Source organism: Pleurodeles waltl, chromosome 12, assembly GCF_031143425.1.
Source record: "Pleurodeles waltl isolate 20211129_DDA chromosome 12, aPleWal1.hap1.20221129, whole genome shotgun sequence".
Taxonomy (NCBI): domain Eukaryota; kingdom Metazoa; phylum Chordata; class Amphibia; order Caudata; family Salamandridae; genus Pleurodeles; species Pleurodeles waltl.
In genome coordinates this window covers 345,475,108-345,495,565 of record NC_090451.1, presented here as the reverse complement: position 1 = coordinate 345,495,565, position 20,458 = coordinate 345,475,108, and the positions used below count along the sequence as shown (strand labels likewise).

The 20,458-nt window shown below is 48.9% G+C and overlaps 1 long non-coding RNA gene across 1 annotated transcript in view; it reads left to right on the top strand.

Moving 5' to 3' along the window:
• Positions 1-1,810: 1,810 nt before the first annotated feature.
• The window catches only part of LOC138268620 (uncharacterized), a 45,959-nt gene continuing 27,311 nt past the window's right edge, over positions 1,811-20,458 (top strand). Inside the window, exon 1 of the long non-coding RNA XR_011200037.1 lies at positions 1,811-1,906. This is a non-coding gene — a long non-coding RNA (uncharacterized lncRNA). The remainder of the gene's footprint in view (positions 1,907-20,458) is intronic.

Sequence of the window (20,458 nt, the reverse complement as noted above, 5' to 3'; positions counted from 1 at the left end):
ATAATGATGCCATCTCAAAAGCCCATTTGGAAAGGATGTACACTAGAGTTAGTGGGCACTGAAGCTTTTGAAAGATTGCCTGCTCAAGTAAATTGGGCAGATAGGGCCATTGACATATTGGATGTTAGTTAGCCAGGTTTTTAGATCTATAGATTTTTTTTAGTAGTGACATAACTTTGCCAAACTTAGGCCCAGATTTAAGAGGGCCTAGTGCCTGCTTCCGCTACATTAGCGTCATTTTTTTACACTAATGTGGCCCAACGAGGCCAAAATCGACACACCAGATTTACAAAGTGGCACAATGCTGAGAGCAGGCATTAAAAAGGAGGCACACCATTGGTTACAATGGGTCCCTATATACTGTTCAGGGTTAGCGCCAACAATGTTGCACTAACCCTGAACAGTACATGAGTAAAGTAAAAAATGTTGGAGCTATTGCCCCCTAGCCTGCGCCATGGTGAGCCGTATTTTAAGTATGGTGCACACATTTTGGTGGTAGGGGGGGCACTAAGGGGTGCAAGAAAAGTGGCGCTGCACTGGATACAGCACCACTTTTCTTAAATCTGCCCCTTAATTTGAGAAGGAACACTCTGTTACCCAAATATGCCGTAATAGTGGTTCTAGGAAAGAAATGTTCAATTTTTAACAGATTCTTGTGGATTTTTGCTGGAAGTCGATCAGTGGGAGAACATGAGATCAACAGAAGAACCAAACATTAGTGAGGATATCTTCAAGTCTAGAAGGGGCCATTTGGACCAAGTGGCTACAGGCTGCAGAAATTGACTGGCTACAGGTACCAGATTAAGGGACTCTGCACAGTCTGAGTGAACTCTAAAAATTAAAGCTATTATATCTATAAATATGTCAGCCACAACATTATACTTTTCTTCTAGTACATAGCATCAGGGCCAGTTTACGTTATGTCTCATGACAAAGAAAAGGGAATTTTCTAAGTTATTATTTATTATTTTCTGAGAAACAAAAGATCAATTTGGCCTTTTGATAGTAGCTTTACAGGAGTGGATTAATTTCTGACATTCAAATTTTAAAACAGAATTGTAATCATGTTGCCAGCAACATTCTGCAAATCATAAAGAATGTTTCAGGCTCATGAGGTCTTTGGTAAAATAACCACATGAAGGCAGAGTAAACTTGGTTTAACTTTTTGTTTGGCGACAGCTTCAAGGCCAGTTTTCAAGTTGGCATAATAATTATCAAGCAATTCCTCTGGTCCAGTTTGTATAGAAACATAATCTACAGGTAAGTACTGCATCAGAAGATTACTGGTGTCCTATTTAGGGTCGAGCCTGCGTAGCATGTGCTTGCGCATGCGTATCGCTTGTGAGACGCTGTAGTAGTTAGAAAAGGGCTCGGAGCCCCGTCCATGTCACGTCAGTGTCTTTCTTGGGTTCGTGGGCTTGCCTTTTAAAATCTGCTTGCTTCATTAGTGGAAGGCATGCATACGTTCGTTGCCATTTCCATTGGTTAGCCCTCCTCGAGCGCAGCAACCAAGTACTGAAAACATACGAGGCTCGCTGTTTTCCGTCTCTTTTTTCGCAGCGCGATCTTGCTTGTTTAGCAGCGCGATCGAGCTCGTTTTTTTCCATTTAATGAGGCAAGAAAAGTCCGGTTGGGAGTTTACAACTGCTAATAGCGCTAACTCGGAGCAATGTGAGACCCGTTGCTTTGCTAATGCTTGTTAGGTCTTGCCTGCAACAGCGCTTGTTTACAGTAAAGGGTTTCAGCCCACCCACTGCTTACCATTGGCTTGTGTCATTATCCTTCTCATTTCCTTGCTTCTCATTGGTCAGTCTGGGTATGCTTAACTTCCTGTTTGCGTGTTTGTCTTGTCTCTGAAAGGATCAAGTACTGATTCATTGAGTTTCCTTCCACTGATCGGATTGAGGTACTTTTTTATGCTTTGTCTTCATTGTTGTTCCCTTCCTCCCTTTCGGCGTTTACCCGTCCCCGCAACTCCCTCCCACATCGCTGCTGGCCCACAACCCTCTACCACGTCGCTGCTTGACTGCCACCACCTCCCCCTGCATAACTGCTTGCCCCATCCCTCTTCTCAGATTGCTGCTTGTTGTTTTTATTTGAATATGTTGCCGGGAATTTTCTATGTGATATATCACTGTCAACAGAAATCAATTAATTTAGGAAGCGTTGTCTTTACTTAGAATAAACAAAACATAGATTTGATTCACTGTGCATAAACATAACTTTAAGGTTCATTGTTGCTTCATTCCGCCCACATTTGTGCTTGTCTGTCCCACCTACTCCCACGTCCCTGCTTCATCTCTGCCTGCCTCATCGCTGCTTGTTTTTCTTTCACGGTGTAAGTGGAGGAGTACACATTTCAAAAGGCAAAGGCAAAAACAGGTCTCCGCAAGCAACTCGAGCATGAAATGTGGCAACATAAGTATCTAATTAGAATGGAAGATGCATCACGTATCTAAAATGGTTCACATTGTCTACAAACGGAAATTATCTCCAGACACGCTCACTTAAGAAATTCCCTATCCTTGTAACCCGGAAATGTAGGTCAGTGGGTTAGAGCCTGTACCGACTTACCAGAGCATACCTTATACAAGCAGCTTGCCGGGGGCGGTTTTGAAATCTTGTAGGGTTGATTTAGTCTTTCATCTTTCCGAGGTTAATAAACTTAACAGGATAAAAGAAACACTTTTTAGTGATAGGTATGTGATGTTTCAAGAGTTTGGCTGCAAAGACTACACAAATTCAAATTATTAGGAAAAACTGTTTTTCAAATGTTTCACAGCTATACAATAAAAAAATCACAACAAATTGGACTTGTCAAATTCTTGAAATGCCCATGCGATATGTGAGAGGCGAAGGCAGGCCTGCATTTTATTTAATGGCAGTTTTGCCTAACTGTAGTAGTTCTTTAGTTATAATGGAACAGGGAACTACAAGAACCAGAATGCAAAGCAGGTTGATCTGGAAAGCCTGCATTGCATACATTGGCTACCATGTAGAATGGAGCTCTTCATTTATTTTCTGAAGTGTGATTAACTAATACAGTCATGGTTTTCCTCACTGCATGCTGGTGCTCGTTAGTTTTTCTTTAACCGTGTAAGTGAAGGAGTACACATTTCAAAAGGCTAAGTCAAAAACAGGACTCGGTGAGCAACTCGAAAATGAAATGTAACAACTGGAAGTATTTAATTAGAATGGAAGATGCATCGTTCCTCCATATCCTAAGTATCTAAAACTGTTTCACATTGTCTAGAAACAAAAATTCTCCATCCTCGTTACCGGAAACATAGCGCAATGGATTAGAGCAGTTACTGAAGCAATCCTTATACAACCTTCTTTCCCTTCCCTGTTTCCCAAACCCCTCCCACCGCTTAAAACATTCAACCAATTGAGGGGGCACAGGAAGCGACTTGCTGTTCATGTTTTCACTTCCCAACTCCCTTGCCTTTGCTCTACCTTTGGTTCAGTACCACGCCAGAGCGCAGAGACCTTAACCATGTCCAGCAGTCGTTTCACTTAAGTCATCCACCAGCTGGGAGTTGAGTAGGTCGATGTACTTAGGGCTTGATGCTGGCATACAGGAAGGCGCAAAGAAAAGGAGACATCTGTTGCCGAATCAATGTGAGACGGACTAGGTTGCAACACCGGCTCTGATTTGTCAGGCAGCAGCGCAGTATTTCTCTGTCCACACATTTCACGTTTGTATGTGATGCAGACAGTGTTTTGTGTCACCCTAGCTTAGACTTCTCAATTTTCGAAATGCTCTGAGTGACCTGAGCACTTTATTTCCCTAAGTTGCTTTCTAAAACTGGCATTGTTAACCAGTGATTCATGTGCCGTAAGAGATCTGTATGTAACCTGCATGTTACAGGCTCCACTCATAGCACGGCTGACTCATTCTTTCATCCTCTCACAGTAGATAAAAATGAATACTGCTTCATTGGCTGATAATGACACATTATTTAAGTGCCAACGTACAAATCAGCTTGTGATGTGCGCTGTATACATACGCATTATAACACTGAGCAAAGCATTCGCTCACCTTCCTTCAGTTCCTGCCCATGAATCTGTTACTTACAGAGGCAATATTTAATATTGCCTGTATTATGAACTGCTTTAAAAAACAATGACATTACTGCCTTCTGCTGCACAATAAAACATAACATCTGTCTTATTTTTTTTTTTACAAGCACGCTGCACAGCATCGGTTATGCTTTTCAGCATGGCTTCAACCATTTGCAAAACCAATAGGTCCCAAAGGTGAGGCCCATTGGTTTTGCCAATGCATGTTTAGATTGCAATATTCAAAGGGTGTGGGAGGGTGTCTGTAACAGCCTGGTCCTTCATGTTTTGAGAAAAGAGCATGTAAAGGTGTAGCGCAGTGATATGTCCACGGAAGTACAAAAGGATTGGCAGAGCATTGTCTACGTACAAATAGTGCCCAATGTGTGACCTAATTATTGTGCGGCAAGGGAAATGCTTAAAGATGAATCAAAAATAATTGAACTATAATGCCTTAATAAGCTACAATCAATATTATCTGCGCCTCATCTACAACACTGTTACCTGTACACAAATACCAGATTGAATCAAACATCTGTCTTCCTCACTCAGCCTGTACATGCAAATATACATGTGCTCACACATAAATGGCGTTGAGATTCTTTCCCCAGTTGTAGTGCTGTGGACCTTTCGTTAAAAGGTTGGCACAGTAGGTTACAGCTAGATCTACTTTACCCACAGAGCTTAGATTGGGGGAGACTTCATTACGTGCTCCCCACCCCTTAAAACTAGAGGTCCAAGAAACTGAGGGTTTTCACAGGTTAGATCTAGCCTCATTACAATGGGATCATTGTCAATATCATTATTCCTAGGATCTTCAATGGAAGACAAATGACAGGTGGAATAGCATTAGCCATCACATGGGAATCTAAATTTAAGGTACACAATATACTTCATCATAGATAGTATATGGCATTGGCATATTCGGTTAGGTGCAGTTTGGTTAGGCCTCACAGATATGAGATACATTTGTGCCTTACCTGGCATTGCCAGGAATACTTGCTGTCTAGACAGATCCTGTAACAGCAGCTTCTGACTAACGTTGTCTCAAGGTGGCTGTGGACATGCGTTCATAGATGGAGCAGTGGCAGAAAAGAATAATGAGCGATAACAGAAATCTGATAGTGTGAGCAAGAACAAACGTGACGGGTGTGACAATGTAGGTGTTAGAAATGGGGTTTCTGGTTGGCTAGGGTATGCACCTCAGCCAGGCAGAACTTACCCACTCTAGTCAGGGCAAGGGAGTTACACGTCCAAGATAACCCCTGCTCACCCCCTTGGTAGCTTGGCACGAGCAGTCAGGCTTAACCCGGAGGCAATGCGTAAAGCGTCTGCCCAACACACACATACATGTGACGCAATATTCCCACCACACAGGAAACACAACACTAGATTATATGAAAATATACTGTATTGTACACAACGTAATTATTAGACCAACATCACATAACAGTACTATCCTGCTACCTTAGCAGTTGTCAGAACGTTACACATTAGTTACTCTGCAAACTAGCAGTAGTCACACATAACACACAGGTTACTCAGTATTCTGCAACATAAGCAGTAGTCAGGAAACACGTTATCACATTAGCACACTTGTCATAAGAATATCATAAAACGCCCATAGTAGGAACATTAGAAAACCTATGGCAAGTTAAGCAAACATATTAGCAAGTCATGCCCATAAAAGGAACATGTGCACACATATGTAAAACAAAACATCATAGGACAGGCAGGCAATATAACATAATTACAAAGTCTGTAAAAAGAACTTTAAATCAACGTTACATTAGTCCGTTTTAAAGTACCTGAAAAATGATGAAAAGGCACCTCCAGTGCCTAAAACGAATAATGGGGCGGCACTTCCAGTGCCTAAACAACCAATGGGGCCCCCGGCGCTCCTCTGCGCAAAACGGGGGCCTCCTGTGCATATTTGGGCCAAAGAGGGGCGGCACGCACCCTCTCAGCGTTCCTGACGGGCCCCTCCTGGGACCCGTAATCACTGGGGGCCCCCCGGGCCTCCACCGGCCCTCCTGTGGGGGCCAAGTTCAGGGAAATCCTGAGGATCTGGAGGGGGGCGCCACGCACCCCCTCCACTCTGCGAACGGGCCCCTCTGGGGGCCCGCAAACTCCTGGGGTCTCCCGGGGCCTCCGCTGGCCCTTCCAGAGGGGAGACCCCTTCACAATTGCCCTGGGCCCACGAGGGGGCCCACCAGAAAGCCGGCGGCACGGGCGAGCCTCCGATGAGGCTGCTGCCCCGCCCGCACGCGCCGAGAGAGCCCTCCGGGGCTGGAGCAGGTGAGGGAGAGGCGTCCTCCTCTCCCTCCTGCTCGCACACAACGCCGGCACCCGGTCGGGCCGGCCGGTGCCCCGGGGGCGCTCCTCGGAGCGATCCCTACCCCGGGGGCACCGCTAGGAGCAGGCTTGCTCCTTGTCACGTCCCAGGTGGATTTCTTGTGCCCCGGGGGCACGGAACGGAGCGCGATCCTCGCGCTTTACAGAATTAAGTTCCCCGGGCTGCGGCGGTGATTTTCTTTCACGAAGCGCTTTTCACAGCGCTTCCGAAAATTATGCAGCCTGGGCTGCGGCGGTGATTTCCTCTCAGCAGAAACGCGCTCCAGGAAGCGCAAGGGCACAATTTAAAAGCCAGGGCTGCGGCGGTGATTTCTTTTAGGAAAAGAAAAGCGCTTTCCAAGCGCTATAGTGCATCAGCAGCCCAGCACTTAAAAGAATGCCGGTTTCTCCTCCAGCATCCTGTCAAAGATGTAGAAGATCGTTGCAGGGGTCAGGGGCCACAGCACCCTGCCCCTGGGAACAACTTAAGCAAAAAGGAGCACAGGGCTGGTGGGCCCAGCTACAGGCCAGCACAAAGGGTGCAGATGGTGGCAGTTCCTCCTAGTGACCAGGCAGGTCACAGGTCAGCACAGCAGCAGCAGTCCATGGCGGTTTCCTGGTGAGTCCATTCATCAGCGTTCTGTGTCCAGTTCCAAGTTCCAAGAATGTTCAAATTGTGGGGAAAATTCCCCTGTACTTATAGTCAGTTCTTACAGTGTTTTACAGTGGTAGGGAGAGGAGGTTCCAGCCAGTTACAACTGGTTCTGGGAGTGCCCCCTCTCTCCTTTCAGCACAGGCTCCAAACATCAGTGGGGGGTTAACGACCCTATTGTGTGAGGCCAGGGCACAGCCTTTACAAATGTAGGTGTGCCCCGCCTCTCCCTTCTCTCAGCCCAGGAAGACTATTCAGTATGTAGATGCACCTCAGTGACACCTCCACCCTCCCTGTGTACAGGCTGTCTGAAAAGTATGCACAAAGCCCCAACTGTCACTCTGCCCAGACGTGGATTGGAGTCAAGCTGCAAAACACCAGAATCATAAGCACAGATAAATGCGCACTTTCTAGAAGTGGCATTTCTGTGATAGTAATAAAAAATACACCCACACCAGTAAGCAGTATTTATTATCACCATCACAACCATACCAAACACGCCTACGCTAGCCCTCATAAATCAGACAATACCCCTACACATAAGGCAGGGCATTTCTAATGCAATCCTATGAGAAGGCAGCACTCACAGCAGTGAGACACCAAGTTAGGCTGTTTGTCACTACCAGGACAGGCCATGCAATATGGCACATGTCCTGCCTTTCTACATACATGGCACCCTGCCCACAGGGCGTACTTTAGGGGTGACTTACATGTAGTAAAAGGGGAGTCCTGGGCCTGGCAAGTAAATTTAGATGCCAGGTCCCTGTGGCAGAAAACTGCGCACACAGGCCCTGCGCTAGCAGGCCTGAGACAGGTTTGAAAGTCTACTTCAGTGGGTGGCGCAAGCAGCGCTGCAGGCCCACTAGTAGTATTTAATTTACAGGCCCTGGGTATAGAGATACCACTGTACAAGGGACTTATAGGTAAATTAAATATGCCAATCAGGTATAAGCCAATCATACCAACTTTAGATGGGAGAGCACCTGCACTTTAACACTGGTCAGCAGTGATAAAGTGCTCAGAGTCCTAGAGCCAACAGTGAAAGGTCAGAAAAACCAGGAGGAAGGAGGCAAAAAGACTAGGGATGACCATGCGTATGGCCAAAAGTCCAACACAACCCCCTACCAGCCAAAAGCCAGGGGAGAACAATCAATACCTTGATGGACTTCCCTGATTGGGGCGATAGAACAAGGACCCAGGCCCACAACAGCAGGGGCATGTTCCAGTTCTACGCCTTCCTGACTCCACTGGGATCTCTCTGTCAATGCGTCCCAGGCAGCCTAGACCAACCCACGGGGATTCTCTAGCTGCCAATGGCCAGAACCAGGCCCCAGGCCATCTAGGAGCCTCTGGTCTCTGAAACCATAATGAGTGGGGGGCGGTAGTCCCAGGTGCAAAGCAACCTGTCTCCACTCCATTTCTGATCAGTTCAGGGGCTCTACCCTGCCACTGATCCACCAACCTAGGGTCCGCACCCATAGGTTCTACAGGGGCTAGAGGCGAGGCTCTCCTCCCTCTACCCCTCCTTCTAGGATCCCGCCCTCCTCTCCTAGGAGGGGTATCATCAGAATCCACACTTGCCAGGGTGCTGGGTACAGCAGCCCTGCACAACTTTCTCGCCAGCCCAGGATCACTACCTGGCGACTGACCACCCAACCTAGGGACGACACCCTTGGGTTGCACCGGGGTCCAGGGCGGGCTTCCCCCTCCCTGAACCCCACTTCCAGAGTCCTGCGTCTCCCCACCTTGGGAGAAGCCACCAGAAGTTTCACACAGGGGGGTGAGCACACTAACCGCCCCCCCAACCAGGTCAGAGTTTACCCCCTGAACCTGTCTATCTAGTCCAGGGACGACACCCTTAGACTGGACCATTGCCCAGCGAACCAGGACTTCCTTGGGAGCACACCTACCCCCTACCAGATCAGAGTTTACCCCCTGAATCTGGCAATCCAACCCAGAGTCACTACCCTGCGGTTGAACCACTGCCTGGCGCACCAGGACTTCCTTGGGAGCACACCTACTCCCCATCAGGTCAGAGTTTACCCCCTGAACCTGATCATCCAACCCAGAGTCACCACCCTGCGGTTGAATCCTTGCCTGGCGCACCAGGACTTCCTGGGGGGCACACCTACCCCTCACCAGGGAAACACTTTCCCCAAGGGCCACACAAGAGTCTGGCTGGCGCAGGTCTCCTGACCTCTGCCCACCTGACAGAGTCTGGATTCCTCCCAGCCCAGAAATGGTCTCACCAAGGTCATTCTTGGGGGGCTCTGCACTCAGAGCTGACCCCTGACCCTCCAGGTTCTCCACTGGGGCCCGCAGCCCCCTCTCAACCCTATGCCTGGATTTCCGCCTCCTCCGCTGTAGAGCGAGTCTACCAGACACCAGGACCGGCGGAACGCTATCACCAGCCACCCGCCTAAGTCCTAATGACAAAATGGGATCCTTCTGAACAGCTGGCCTTACGGCACAGGTTAGGCTCACCTCCTGGCGTTCACTCATGGAACCTTCAGGGGCCTGGGACGGTATCTTGGGCACCTTGGGCCTCAGCCCAGCCCCATTCCCTCTCCTCGGAGACGGGACATGGGGTCCCTCACCCATCACAGTCCACTGGGACCTACCTGGGACACTCCATTCCTTTCCCACCACACCTTGTTGGGAAACACCTAGACCACTCTCATTAGGAACACCCCCTAATGTCACACCAGACCCTCTGGTACGCAACCAGAAGTCTGCCTCCTTTGCAAGCTCCCTGGGGTCAGAGAGCTCACACACTGACAAGTGTTGGCGTAACTCTGAAAAACAACAACGAAACAGGTGCTCTCTGAGAATCAGATTAAACAGCCCTTCAAAATTGTTTACTGTGCTACCCTTCACCCATCCATCTAGTGCAATGCAGCAAGCCTCCACAAACTCCTCCCAAGACTGGTGGGACAGTTTCTTACCACCCCTAAACCTTTTTCTGTATTCCTCAGGGGAAAAACCATACTTCACACTCAGTGCGTTCTTCACAGCGGAGTACCCCTCCCTGTCACTCTCTTCTAGAGTCAGTAGGGCATCCCTCCCCTCCTCAGGAATAAAACTCCCTAGGCCAGTTCCCCAATCCTTCTCAGGGATCCTGCGCTCTACCAGAGCCCTCTCATATTCCTTTAACCACTGACGTATGTCACCCCCCTCTTGGAACCTAGGTACCAGATCTATGGGTATGTGAGGAACATCTTTGCTACAGCACTGTACCTTGCTGGCACCACTGGACTCCACCTGCAGCGCTGGTGAGTCCAGAACCTTCAGACTGCGCTCTAGAGCGAGTCTTTCTCTGGCAAAGGCCCTCTCTGCCTCTGCCATTCTCTCCTGTACTAAGGCCTTCTCTACCTCAGCCCTTCTCTCCTCAACAGCTAGGCGCGCTAACTGCAATTTCAGGTCCCTCTCTTCCCGCCTATCTCTTAGCTCATCAGGCGTCAAGGAATGAGAGGTAGCCCTGCTTCTTACACTGGACCCAGCAAGGGACTCCCTATCACTGGGGCCTTCCCTGTCAACTGGCGTCCCCAACCGGTCATTCTCACCCTCCTGATCAGTCTCTCTACCACTCTCTAGGGATGAGGTCTGGGAGCCCTCCCGTTGGGAACCCTCGCTACACTCAGGATCCTCTGGGTACCCCCTAAGCACACTCCCTCCCTGGGTAAATGTCACAAACCTTTCAAAGAAATTCAGAGATCTCCTGAGGTCCCCTTCTACAGGCAGCCCTCTCTCTCTACAGAACCCCTCTAATTCCCCCTGCGTATAAAACGGCAGGTCCTCTAAATCAAAGGTAAGCCCCATCTTGAAAAGGTACAAATAACTCAACTGTGACAACCACAATACCCAAGCGTGAGAACTGAAAACAGGAAAAATGACCAAAGAGAGAAAGTTAAGAGAAGCCAAACATGTGATGGTCTAAACGCAATCCTTGTAGTGAAATAATGAGTCACAATGGTATTGTGCAAGCGCAAGTCCTATCCCGTCGCTGCTTCCAATGTTAGAAATGGGGTTTCTGGTTGGCTAGGGTATGCACCTCAGCCAGGCAGAACTTACCCACTCTAGTCAGGGCAAGGGAGTTCCACGTCCAAGATAACCCCTGCTCACCCCCGTGGTAGCTTGGCACGAGCAGTCAGGCTTAACCCGGAGGCAATGCGTAAAGCGTCTGCCCAACACACACATACATGTGACGCAATATTCCCACCACACAGGAAACACAACACTAGATTATATGAAAATATACTGTATTGTACACAACGTAATTATTAGACCAACATCACATAACAGTACTATCCTGCTACCTTAGCAGTTGTCAGAACGTTACACATTAGTTACTCTGCAAACTAGCAGTAGTCACACATAACACACAGGTTACTCAGTATTCTGCAACATAAGCAGTAGTCAGGAAACACGTTATCACATTAGCACACTTGTCATAAGAATATCATAAAACGCCCATAGTAGGAACATTAGAAAACCTATGGCAAGTTAAGCAAACATATTAGCAAGTCATGCCCATAAAAGGAACATGTGCACACATATGTAAAACAAAACATCATAGGACAGGCAGGCAATATAACATAATTACAAAGTCTGTAAAAAGAACTTTAAATCAACGTTACATTAGTCCGTTTTAAAGTACCTGAAAAATGATGAAAAGGCACCTCCAGTGCCTAAAACGAATAATGGGGCGGCACTTCCAGTGCCTAAACAACCAATGGGGCCCCAGGCGCTCCTCTGCGCAAAACGGGGGCCTCCTGTGCATATTTGGGCCAAAGAGGGGCAGCACGCACCCTCTCAGCGTTCCTGACGGGCCCCTCCTGGGACCCGTAATCACTGGGGGCCCCCCGGGCCTCCACCGGCCCTCCTGTGGGGGCCAAGTTCAGGGAAATCCTGAGGATCTGGAGGGGGGCGCCACGCACCCCCTCCACTCTGCGAACGGGCCCCTCTGGGGGCCCGCAAACTCCTGGGGTCTCCCGGGGCCTCCGCTGGCCCTTTCAGAGGGGAGACCCCTTCACAATTGCCCTGGGCCCACGAGGGGGCCCACCAGAAAGCCGGCGGCACGGGCGAGCCTCCGATGAGGCTGCTGCCCCGCCCGCACGCGCCGAGAGAGCCCTCCGGGGCTGGAGCAGGTGAGGGAGAGGCGTCCTCCTCTCCCTCCTGCTCGCACACAACGCCGGCACCCGGTCGGGCCGGCCGGTGCCCCGGGGGCGCTCCTCGGAGCGATCCCTACCCCGGGGGCACCGCTAGGAGCAGGCTTGCTCCTTGTCACGTCCCAGGTGGATTTCTTGTGCCCCGGGGGCACGGAACGGAGCGCGATCCTCGCGCTTTACAGAATTAAGTTCCCCGGGCTGCGGCGGTGATTTTCTTTCACGAAGCGCTTTTCACAGCGCTTCCGAAAATTATGCAGCCTGGGCTGCGGCGGTGATTTCCTCTCAGCAGAAACGCGCTCCAGGAAGCGCAAGGGCACAATTTAAAAGCCAGGGCTGCGGCGGTGATTTCTTTTAGGAAAAGAAAAGCGCTTTCCAAGCGCTATAGTGCATCAGCAGCCCAGCACTTAAAAGAATGCCGGTTTCTCCTCCAGCATCCTGTCAAAGATGTAGAAGATCGTTGCAGGGGTCAGGGGCCACAGCACCCTGCCCCTGGGAACAACTTAAGCAAAAAGGAGCACAGGGCTGGTGGGCCCAGCTACAGGCCAGCACAAAGGGTGCAGATGGTGGCAGTTCCTCCTAGTGACCAGGCAGGTCACAGGTCAGCACAGCAGCAGCAGTCCATGGCGGTTTCCTGGTGAGTCCATTCATCAGCGTTCTGTGTCCAGTTCCAAGTTCCAAGAATGTTCAAATTGTGGGGAAAATTCCCCTGTACTTATAGTCAGTTCTTACAGTGTTTTACAGTGGTAGGGAGAGGAGGTTCCAGCCAGTTACAACTGGTTCTGGGAGTGCCCCCTCTCTCCTTTCAGCACAGGCTCCAAACATCAGTGGGGGGTTAACGACCCTATTGTGTGAGGCCAGGGCACAGCCTTTACAAATGTAGGTGTGCCCCGCCTCTCCCTTCTCTCAGCCCAGGAAGACTATTCAGTATGTAGATGCACCTCAGTGACACCTCCACCCTCCCTGTGTACAGGCTGTCTGAAAAGTATGCACAAAGCCCCAACTGTCACTCTGCCCAGACGTGGATTGGAGTCAAGCTGCAAAACACCAGAATCATAAGCACAGATAAATGCGCACTTTCTAGAAGTGGCATTTCTGTGATAGTAATAAAAAATACACCCACACCAGTAAGCAGTATTTATTATCACCATCACAACCATACCAAACACGCCTACGCTAGCCCTCATAAATCAGACAATACCCCTACACATAAGGCAGGGCATTTCTAATGCAATCCTATGAGAAGGCAGCACTCACAGCAGTGAGACACCAAGTTAGGCTGTTTGTCACTACCAGGACAGGCCATGCAATATGGCACATGTCCTGCCTTTCTACATACATGGCACCCTGCCCACAGGGCGTACTTTAGGGGTGACTTACATGTAGTAAAAGGGGAGTCCTGGGCCTGGCAAGTAAATTTAGATGCCAGGTCCCTGTGGCAGAAAACTGCGCACACAGGCCCTGCGCTAGCAGGCCTGAGACAGGTTTGAAAGTCTACTTCAGTGGGTGGCGCAAGCAGCGCTGCAGGCCCACTAGTAGTATTTAATTTACAGGCCCTGGGTATAGAGATACCACTGTACAAGGGACTTATAGGTAAATTAAATATGCCAATCAGGTATAAGCCAATCATACCAACTTTAGATGGGAGAGCACCTGCACTTTAACACTGGTCAGCAGTGATAAAGTGCTCAGAGTCCTAGAGCCAACAGCGAAAGGTCAGAAAAACCAGGAGGAAGGAGGCAAAAAGACTAGGGATGACCATGCGTATGGCCAAAAGTCCAACAGTAGGTCATAGCTAATCAATGTCAAAGGGAGAATAGGATTTATATAGTCATGACTAGTTCCCCTGTGTGGTGAGGACATTGTCTTGCTCTTCTGCATACTAAGAACATTTTTGACAATATTGAGGTAGGGCAATGGCAATGTAAGAAGGACATTTCTCAAGTGTGTTTTTTGTGATAATCATAGAAGTGAGGTATATGTGGCTGGGTGACATGGATGTTTTGTGATGCAGGTCCTTGTTGGGGCTCTGATACAAGAGGAGGTGGTGATGCTGCAGCTGTCGCCTATAGGAAACAGACCTGGGGACTGTAGGAGGGAAAGGTAGAGGGCATCAATAGTAAAATATCAAAACTTCACTCCGCATATGAGAGGGGGAAGGCTATACATTACTTGCACACGTGGAATTTATCTGTGAATATCTTCTGAGTGCAGACAGGGGGGTGTGAGTTAGAACTCAACACTAGTTATAACAAAGAAGCATGTTGTTCTTACCTGGCCTGATGTTAGGGTTCCCTGGCAGTCTATCTAGCAGCTCAGGGTGCTTGATAGAGAGGATAACCTCATTGAGCATGAAGAGACGGCAGTAGTATCTGGGTCATACAAGAGGCAAAACTCTTCCCCCTCTATACCAGCAAACGTGACCTTTACTACCCTCCTCTCATTCTGCCATTTCTTTTTGATGACCCTGGCAGTGCGTACCTCCTCCCCTAAAGCATTCAAACTGTCTGTTATTTCCTACCACTTGGCCTTCCTCGCTGCTCTACTGAGTGAGTGGAACGAACTATACAGGCCCTTCTAGTGGTCCACTACATAGCTCACCACAAGGTGAGTCCCTTTTTAAAGTAAAGTTCCTCTCCCTTTCAGTGGGACAGTCTACAGAAAGCTGGCTGTAGCTGATGTCTGACTCCGAAATGTCTCACCCCATAAGGGGAAGAGGGCACAGCCCACGGTGTGGGCTCTATTAATGTCCTCACTGCAGCAATGTTTGCCATCTGTTTGTTGTTTCTCTACGGGGAATTCTTGTTTCCCAATATATTACAATTTGAAGTTCTACTCAGCATAAGAAGAGATTCTACTTACACCACGCAGATTTACAACTGTCCGCTTTACCCATGAGGTTACTAGTAGTAATTTGGCAGTTAGATTTTGAACTGTATGTGCCTCCCACCCACCTGCTCGCTCGTGTAAGTGGGTGGTAACATTGACATCTACTAATATGTGTAAAACTCTGCCCAGAGTTGCACAATTACATTTAGGATGAGAATTACATCCAGACACAAACATAAATTTATATTTGAAATTGCCACTCATTGATTTACCTTTCCAAACTGAGCCCAGCATGTTAATTTTCAAACTGAAGTACAAGTTACTTACCTTCGGTAACAAAATATCTGGTAGAGACATATTCTAGTTGCAGATTCCTTACCTTAGAATTTCCCCCAGGCGTCAGACTGGATCCGGAGATATTTCTTCGAGCAATACCCTCGCGTGTTGGTAGGTGACGTTGGCCGACTCCGCAGGAATCGTTGGCGTCGTAGTTGCCTTGATGATGTTGGGAGAAGTACACAGATGCCGCCTCAGCGCAGTGACGTCAGTTTCTTTTAACGAATTTCCACACAAAAGCGCTGAGCCGCTAAGAACACTGAGATTGGTACTCCAGAGCTAAGGACCTGAAGGGGGAATCCCGGTCCCTAGAAATCAGTCCGCAACTGGGGAGGATAGTTGGGTCGGTAAGGACTCTGCAACTAGAATATGTCTCTACCAGATATTTCGTTACCAAAGGTAAGTAACTTGTACATCTGATAGAGACTTCTAGATGCAGATTCCTTACCTTAGAATAGATACCCAAGCAATGCCATCCTCGGAGGTGGGCTGCGAGCCAAGATCATACTGGAAAGTCCTGCAGGACAGAATGACCAAAGTAGCTGTCCTGACAGACCTGACTGTCCAGGCAGTAGCGTTTAGCAAATGTAGCTGCCTGGCAGATATCCAGCTGTTGTTGCTCTGGTGGAATGAGTGCACAAGCCCTCAGGGGGTTGCTTCCTGGCCAAAGCGTAACACATCTTGATGCAAAGAAGTACCCATCAAGAGATGGTAAGTTTTTGCACCGCCTTCCCTTTCTTCGCACCCACATACCTGACAAAGATTTGATCGTCCACCCGAAAATCTTTAGTATTATTAAGATAGAACGCAACACTATTTTTGGGTCCAGCCAGTGGAGTCTCTCCTCCTCATTGGAAGGATATGGGAGTGCGTAAAATGTGGGCAGGGTGATGGAATGGCCTACATGAAAAGGTGTAACAACCTTGGTAAGGAAGGATGCCTTAGTGTGCAACATCACTTTGTCAGGGTGCACAGACAAGAATGGAGGTTTGGATGAAAGGACCTGAAGCTCACTCAACCTGTGAGCAGAAGTGATGGCAACAAGAAAGACAGTCTAGAAAGTGAGGAGCCTTAAAGGGCAATAGTGCATCGGCTCAAAGGGAGAACACATTAAGTAAGTAAGGACAAGATTGAGGTCTCACTCAGGCATGATAAATGCAGTGGGAGGAAATACATGGGGGAGACCTTTTAGGAATCTATTCACAATAGGATATTTAAAGAGTGAGGGCTGATCAGGTAACCTAAGAAAGGCTGAAATGGCCAAAGAAAGAATGAACAGAAGAACCTCGGGTAGAGGGGCAGAGAGGGGATCTACAGATTTGTTGGTGCACCATGCCACAAATTTATGCCAGTGACAGGTGTATACCGTTTTGGTGGAGGGACGCCTTGCTGCCAAGATAACATCACAGACTTCGGGTGGAAGATCAAAAGTCAGCAACTGTCGCCGCTTAATCTCCACACATGAAGGAGGAGATTGGACAGGTTCGGGTGGAGAATCGTCCCCTGCTGCTGCGACAGAAGGTCCACCTGAAGAGGCAGTCTGAGTGGAGGATCGATGGCCATACTCAATAGCTCTGGATACCATATTCTCCGTGCCCAGTCCGGAGCCACCAAGATGACTTGGGCCCGGTCGTTCCTGATCTTCTTGAGAACTCTGGGCAGAAGTGGTTTAGACGGAAAGGCGTAAAGGAGGCCGAAGTTCCACTAAAGACGAAAAAACGGCTCCAAGTGAGTGGCGCCTTGGAAACTCCAATGCGCAAAACAGCTGACATTGCACGTTCTCTGCGGAGGTGAACATATCTAACCAAGGCTCTCCCCACTGCTGAAAGAGACCTTGCGCCACCTCCAGATGGAGACACCATTCATGATAGGCTGTGCATCAACAGCTGAGTTCGTCCACTCTGGCGTTGAGAGAGCCCGCCAGATGCTGAACCACCAGGGTAATGTCCTGATGTTCCAGCCATGTCCAGAGGTGTAATGCTTCCTGACAAAGGTTCCAGGACCCTACTCCACCCTGTTTGTTGCAGTACCACATGGCGGTAGTATTGTCCGTGAAAACCTGCACTACTTTCCCTTTGAGGGAGGAAAGAAATGTTTTTAACACAAGCCTGATTGCCCGAAGGTCCAGAAGATTGATATGGAGCCCAGACTCCGCTGGAGATTAGAGGCCACTGATCTCCGCCTCTCCCATGTGACCATGTTAGAGAGATTCTCCTGATGTGGCGCCCACTGGAACTTCAAGTCCCACTGCAGAGCCCGCATGTGGCATGCATCACTAGCAGGATGCCGGAGGCCATGAGGCCCAGCAGCATCAGACTCAGTCTAACCGAAACCCAAGACAGAGGTTGAAAGATCGGAATCACAGCCTGAATATCTTGGACTTGGAGGGTAAGCCTGCCAGAATAGCTCTGATGAAAGGGAACATCTGAGAGGGAGTCGGGTGTGACTTGGGCACATTGAAAGTGAATCCCAGCATGTGCAGGAGGCTCGCCGTAGTCTGAAGGTGGGAGACGACTTTCTGGGGCGAGTCTGCCTTGAACAGCCAGTCATCGAGGTAGGGAAAGACTGAGACCCCTAACCTGCGCAGATAAGCTGCAACCACCACCATCACTTTCGTGAACACCTGAGAGGTGCTGGTAAGGCCGAAGGGGAACACTTTAAACTGATGGTGCTTGTGACCTACCACAAATAGTAGGTAACATCTGTGGGCAGGCAGATGGGAATGTGGAAATACACGTTCTGCAAGTCCAATGGTACCATCCAGTCTCCGGGGTCTAAGGCAGACAGAACCTGAGCCAGGGTGAGCATTTTGAATTTCTCCTTCTTGGGGAAGTAGTTGAGGTCCTGAAGGTCTAGGATAGGTCTGTTTTCGGCACAACGAAGTAGTGGGAATAACAACCACAACCTACTTCTGGCAGAGGGACCTTCTCTATAGCTCCCTTGGCCAAGAGAGTTGTGACTTCTTGGCAGAGAAGTGCCAAATGACTCTCCGGAAGTTGGCAGAGTGATGGAGGCATGGCTTTTGGGCAGATTCGAAAGGGAGTGAATAGCCCTTTCGAACTATCTGCAAAACCCACCTGTCCGTAGCGATTAATTCCCAGTGGGGCAGGTGATGGCAAAACCTGAAACCAACTGGATCGGACTGAGGGGATGGACTAGGAGGATTTGAAGGCTGCAGCAGGGGCCGGAGTGGACAGGGCAGACCTCTGGTTCCCTGTCCCACACCCATGTGGGATCCCCTATCCCCAGCCACACAGCGGCTGAACAGCATTGGTGGCACGGAGCTCTTTCCGTAGCCACAAAAGAGGTGAATGGCAGACTGCTGGTGGCGAGGGGCAGCGTTAAGACCAAGGTACCGAGCCGTAGCCCAGTATTCCCTGAATCTCTCCAAGGCCGAGTCCGTCTTGTCTCCAAAGAGCATGTCCATGAGAGAATGTTGGACACCCCACAAAAAACTAGAAGTACACAACCAGGCGTGGTGTCTGAAGGCCACCGTCGTAGCAACCGATCTGCCCTGAGAGTCGGTCGTGTCCAGCCCACATTGGATCGTGAACTTTGCCGCATCTCTCCCATCATTGACAGCTTGGGAGATGATAGCACGGGCCTCCTCCGGTATCTGCAGCAGAACTTGCGCAACCGTACCCCACAGAGAGTGGGTATATCAGCCCAAAAGACATGCTGTGTTCACCGACTGCAGTGCGAGACTGGAGGAAGAAAACATATTTTTCCCAAATTGTTCCAGCCTTTTTGATTCCCTATCCGGGGTGCGGAAGGGAATGCACCCAGGAAAGAGGAAGCCTTGAGGACAAGACTCTCCGGCATGGGCTGTTGGGACAGGAATTTAGGGTCATTCAGGGTGGTCCGATGGCGGCGTGCGATAGTCCTATTCACAGGAGCCCCTGTGTTGGATTTGGACAAAGTACCCAAAAGGACATTGGTGAAGGCTTCATTGAATGGCAAAAGGGGCTCAGATGTGTAAGTCCCAGGTTGCAGCACCTCTGTCAGGAGATTGGACCTGACCTCTACAGTAGATAGCTAAAGGCCAAGGACCTCAGCCACCCTACTGGCCACCATAACATAAGTCTCTTCCTCCGCCATAGCCACGGAACGAGGAGACAGCATGACAGCGTCTGGAGAAGTGTCCAGTCCACTGGCCACGCCAAATTCCTGTGCCCAGTCCAAAGATGGGTCATCCTGGTATTCATAAGTGTCCAGGGACCCCTCCAATTTTTCTCCGAATTCATACCCATAGGGAAAGGGTCCAAATCCAACCTGGGGTGAGTAGGCCCCATCGAGGACAGAGGCAGCGTCGGCCGATGCCGCTCCGACTCCGAGTCGTCGGGGATAAGGATCAGGTCAATGTTGATAGTTGGCTCTTCCAATGTCGGGAGCATCGACAATCAAACCAGCGCTGGGGAAGGTCTCAGTGGTACGACCTTTCACATCCACTAATAGGCTTAAGCGTGACCAAGTATCTAATTGAGTTGCATGTCAAGCAGTTAAGCCTAATGATAGTAACAACAAGCTAGGCACCACTTTAGAATTTAGAGAGGTTTGCATTAAAATCAGTTTTGGTGGTGGCAAAACTAAAGCAACCTCAGCCTCATAAGAATTGAATGTCAAATTTGGAGCCAATTCCTTCTCCGGATGTACCACAGGATTTCATTAAATCAAATAAAAAGTCAAAATGACATCTAAAATTCTTTACGGTTTACTACATTAATAAGCAATAACCCACCATTTACCCGTGTTTACCTGTCATCATGCTGTTAATTCAGTAATACGTTTTTTTATAATTAGCTTACGTTTGGCAGAAGGTTTTCCAACAGATAAAAGACTTTGCCCTAGACCTCTTTATTTAATTGTCACCCATAATGAATGATCTTTAGCCATTGGTGGAAAGCTGCTATTTCCCTGATCCAGCAGCTATTTCTGATCTGGATCTGCATCCAGCTGACCCAGGGAGATTTGCTGAATTTGTCCTGGTGTAATTTTCCAACTCCAGACCAAAATTAAGCAGCACCTATATGTTATTTGCTTTCCATTTGTTCAGAGCAGCAACCTGCAAGTGGCTAGGGAG